The sequence below is a fragment of the Zalophus californianus genome, chromosome 3, assembly GCF_009762305.2.
Source record: "Zalophus californianus isolate mZalCal1 chromosome 3, mZalCal1.pri.v2, whole genome shotgun sequence".
Classification (NCBI taxonomy): Eukaryota; Metazoa; Chordata; class Mammalia; order Carnivora; family Otariidae; genus Zalophus; species Zalophus californianus.
Window position 1 is genome coordinate 178,728,486 of NC_045597.1, and position 5,248 is coordinate 178,733,733.

Here is a 5,248-nt window from a genome sequence, read left to right on the forward strand (position 1 = left end):
TGTGGCCTCTAAAAGTTCTATTGAACGACACTTCTTTAACATTTTGGGTCTCATTCAAGCTTTGGCAGCACTTTTCCATCCCTTGCTCTGTAGACCTAGAAGATGCTACCACCACTGCAGCTCTCCAAGTGTTTCGGCATCATGGTTGGCTATCAATAGTCCCTTTATTGAAAGTCTTCAAAAATCCCAGCTCAGTGTGCTGAGCATTTTCCCCAAGGATCCTGACTGATATGTACAACAGGGCAAGGAGCACCAGGACTTCTCCTCCTTACTATATTCTCTGGAAGAAATTCCTCCTCTTTAATTCTGAAGGCATCATAACACTTGCTAAAACCACGATGAAAAAGCCTTAGAAAAAGTCATGTCAAAACAAGACTCTGAAACACTCAGGGTCAGATACTCAGAGGAGGGTTGTATCTTTTTGATATTTTAGGTCATACCACCAACCAACTGGTTATTCTCTCACCACTCCTAAGGGGGGCCCTGACATCGGATCAGCTTCTTCCCTACCCACGTTAGAACAGGACTATGCCTCTCTTTCAATGCCAAGAAGCTTCATCTCCCCACCAGAGGAAATAACTGCATATCCTGCCTCTGGGTGAGTTGCACTAGTGAGAAGCAACTCATTGTATAGTTCAATGCATTGCATATTTCTAACTCTTTATATATTTCAACTCATTTTATATGACTCATTCTGTACATTGAGTATCATTTATTTCAATCATTAACAGGTTCTTCTGCTTTTAAACTAAAACTATGTTCCCCTGAATTGCTCCTGGTTTAAATTTGCAAAGAAATCACATAATCTTCATTATAAGGGAGGCATTTAAAGTATTTATTCAAAATGTCTGAGACATTGCTCTACCATCCCACTGGTGGAGCTTACCCAGAGAACACCCTGGACAGTACATGCTATCGCTATGACCCCAGTGTTCACTTCAAACTCTGCCCGGCTCCTCTCCAGAGGATTAGTAAATATTTCTATTTAGCATCAGCAACTAGAAGTCATCCTTGATTTCATTTTTTGTCACCTCCGTGCTAAATCCATTAGCCTACCAGATCATTTTCATCTCTAAAATATATCCTAAATCTCTCTATATTTCTATCATCTTTAATACCTGGTGCAACCTGCCATCATCTCTCACCTGGATTAATATTAATGGAATAACCTCAATGCTTCCATGCCTGCCTACCAATAATGCCCTTTGTACACAGAGCAACTAGTGTGATATTTCTAAAATGTAGATCAGATTACATCATCCCTCCCCATTAAGCCTTCCAAATGGCTCCCTTGATCTATAAGGCCCTTGTATAAACTTGCAGTTCTCTGTCTCCCTCACTTATGATAATACACTAGCCTCACTGGCCTTCTTTCTAAGCCTCAAACATGGCTTCTTCCCCCCCTTGAGGTCTTCTTATTCTTCTGCCCAGAACAATTGGCCCCCAATCTTTGCTTGGCAAAACAGTCGAATCTCAACTCACATGCCACCCCTTTGGGAGGTCTTTGATATTCCTCTCTCTAGTGCCCTGTCCTCAAGCTGAGTCCCATCACATCTTACTATGCGGTTTCCCTCTAGTATTTATTACTACTGAAATATATCATTCGTTTATTTATTTGTACTGCCTGTCTTCACATTTAGGATATGAGCTCCATGGGATCAGGAATCTCATCTATACTGTTTACTCCTTTTTGTCCAATCCCTAGAATGACACTGGCATGGAGTAAGGACTCAGAAGCATTCACTGAATTGCCTTTCTACTGCCATAGTGTGAGGCAAAGTGGGGGTAGCCTCATGTTTATTGTTTTTCATCAAATATTCTCAATTAGCTTCACCTTATGCTCAAATTATTTTGCCTCTCTCCTAGTAGACATCAGCTAAACCTTAACTGCTCTGTTCAGTGGTAGAAAATGCTAGAACAGGTACAATGTGAAATGGTTCTCATTTTCAATGAATGTCTCACAAATGATTTTTAAAACTTTGATTCTTATATATAATACAAACCTACTTGTCAAGTAAAGAACATGGAATTTAAAAATACAAAAATGTGACAAAATGAAAGAGAGGTGACAAGAACAAAAAGACTTGAAGTCCAAGTACTTTCCAGGATGAGTACTTGGCAGCATGTCAATCATTACTGCTTTGAGAGAGACAGAAAGGTGAGGGACCAATGGTAGAAACCTCCACTGAGCAGTACAAGGGTGTGCAAAGGATACTCCCCAAGTGCTGAACATTTGGAGGGAAAACAGGGAGAAGAACACACCTTTGAGCAGAGGTAGGAGCTGGGAGCGATTGGTCTAGAAGTTTCTCATAGAGAAGATGTGACATGAACAAAGACCTGAAGAAGGATAGAGTCGCCATTTAGCAGGCAGAAACAGGAAAGGATGATTTGAAAGAAGTGCCCAGAACTGCCCAGAGGTCAGGGATCTGAATGAGCAAAGCAGAAGCAGGTGTAGGGAAATGCACTGCAGGTTTGTCTGACAGGAGGACAAAAGCCTGAGTGTAACAAGAGATGAGACGAATTAACCCAGAGAGGAGCCAAATGGTGGGAGGGCTTAAAACCCCAGACTGGAGGGTTGTGACCAGGTCTGGAGACAGGCAAGGCCTTGATCAAAAGAATACCCAGGACCACTGAGAACCTAACACCCTTCTTCTGCAGCAAGAGAAGAGGTGTGCCTGGATGAAGGAGGCAGGAGGGCCCTACTGCACTTTGTCAAGTCGGGCTGCATCTGCAGAACTGGGTTTTGTCTCAAGTGCCACATTTTTCAAAGGACATTGACTTGAAAGCACCCAGAGGAGGGTGACTGGAGTGCAGAAGCTAATAGAAAGCATACCAGGCAGGGAAGAATGGAAGAGTCTGGTTGAAAGCAACCCAGAAAAGTCAAGAAATGTGATAGAACCATCTTTTCTGTTTGGGTTGATCTCGGATGACTTCAAGAGATTAAAGACAATCTAGGACCTGGGAGATTCCACATAACCTAGAAGTCAGAGAGGTGTATGGAGAAGTCCACTTACCTGGAAGCCAGAAGACCTGGATTGAGTTCTAACTTTACCCCTGACTTGTGCATACATTACTTACTTTCCAAGTCCTCAATTAATTCATGTATTTACAAAAAAAATCTGGTTAGACTAGAAAATCTCTAAAATGGCACAAGAAAATGTCTAGTTAGTTCAGTCTAGTCCTTACCAAGCTACCGGAAGTACTAATTTTTCTGTTCCTTATTTGGATGAATCTAAAAGGATACAAATCAGAGCAGCAGAAATGGCAGGAATTTGTAAGCAGTGCAAACTGGCCAAAAGAATAAACACTTGGGAGTGTATTGGAATTGCATTACCCAAGAAATCCTAACAGAGTCAAAGATGGAAAATAAAGCATCAAACGTGTGTCTTAAAGGGAGGGCAGGGCGCCTGGGTGGCTTAGTTGGTTGGGCGACTGCCTTCGGCTCAGGTCATGATCCTGGAGTCCCAGGATCGAGTCCCGCATCGGGCTCCCTGCTGAGCGGGGAGTCTGCTTCTCTCTCTGGCCCTCCCCTACTCTCATGCTCTCTCTATCTCATTCTCTCTCTCAAATAAATAAATAAATAAAATATTTTTAAAAAGGGGGGGGAGGGCAACTGGGAAGCCAGGTAGGAAGAAGACACTCTCCACTGTGTTCAACAGAATCTTTGTGTTACAGACTAAATGTCTGTGTACCCCTCCCCCACATTCAGATGTCAAAGTCCTAGCCCCTAATGTGATGGTATTTGGAAGTGGGGCCCCTGGGTGGTGATTAGGTTTAGATTAAGGACACTAATCCTTAAAGGAAGAGGAAGAGAGGCCAGGGCTGTCCTTCTGTCTCTGTGTCATGTGAGGACATAATGAGAAGTTGGTCATCTATAAGCCAGGAAGAGGACCCTCACCAAAAACCCAACCATGTTAGCACCCCAATCTCAGACTTGCAGCCTCCAGAATTGTGAGAAATAAATGTCTGTTTTTGAGCCACCCAGTCTATATTTTGTTATAGAACCCAGAGCTGACTAAGACATCTGGTGTTTCTGGATGCTTGATGTTATTACTTCTTGGGGGGACTGGGGGCACAGAAAGAAAGGAAGGAATGTAGGAAGGAAGTAATGAATGAAGGAAGAAATATAGAAAGAAAGAAAGAAAGAAAGAATGAAAGAAAGAAAGAAAGAAAGAAAGAAGGAAAGTCAGGAAGAAGAAATAAAGAAAGAAAGAAAGAAAAGAAAAAGAAGGGAGGGAAGAAAGAAGGAAAGGAGGGAGGGAGGGGAGGAGGGAAGGAAGGAAGGAAGGTAAGAATTCTATGGTAAATTTGATGAATGGTAGTTTCAACAAAATAAAAGTTTTCTTTATTGCAGGATTTCTCAGCACCTTTAATATGTTCAAGGGTCTTGTGACTCAATAAGGACAGTGTACAAAGGACCTTTTTTTTTTCAAACCACAAAGGTGACCTTCCTCTTCACAACACCCACCACTTCCCCCTGCAAGCATTTTAGCAGGGAAGAGTGTTTATCAAACATTAACATTACAGAAACCCTAGAGAGCTTTGCCCCTGGGTTGGATGGTCCCAGTAGAGATGGTAAGAAGGGTGAACTCGCCCTGTGGGAATAGAGTAGGGATCCCCTTAAATCAATCCTTAAACGCAAATGAAGCCCCTGTGATTTGTCAATTGCAGTAGCAGATAAAGAGACTAAAAGCTACCTCCACTCTTCTCAGCTTTCAAAATACTAAGAAAATAAAACTTGCTCACGTAAAAAGATAAATAACCTTGTGAGACTCTCTTATTTGCTAAGTGTCAGAAAGAGGGGGCCGGTGTGGACAGGAGCATGGCAGGAGCCTGGAAAGATGGTGGTGACCTCGGCAGTGAGGGGAGGGGAGGGAAGGGAAGGGGAGGGAGGGGAGGGAGGGGATGTGGGGGGAGTGGGGTCCTGCTCTTGGAATGATGAGCAGGACCAGATTAGTTTACAGGAAGAGTCAGACATTTTAGCAGAAAGCAGAATATGATCGAAGGGACAACCAGACACCAGGGATATTGTGGGGCATTGAAGAGACGAATCTGGAGCTGAAAGTTCTGGAACAGTGGCAAATAATGCTGGAAATCTGTCAGGGCAGGGTGTAGATCTTATTAAAAGGAAACTCAAATACCACATGCAGGACATTCACTCCCTAACCTACAAGCAATGGTAAGCTGCTGAAGTTTTCGAGCAAGTGTGTGACATGATGAGAACATTCATGTCACCTTCAGCTGCATG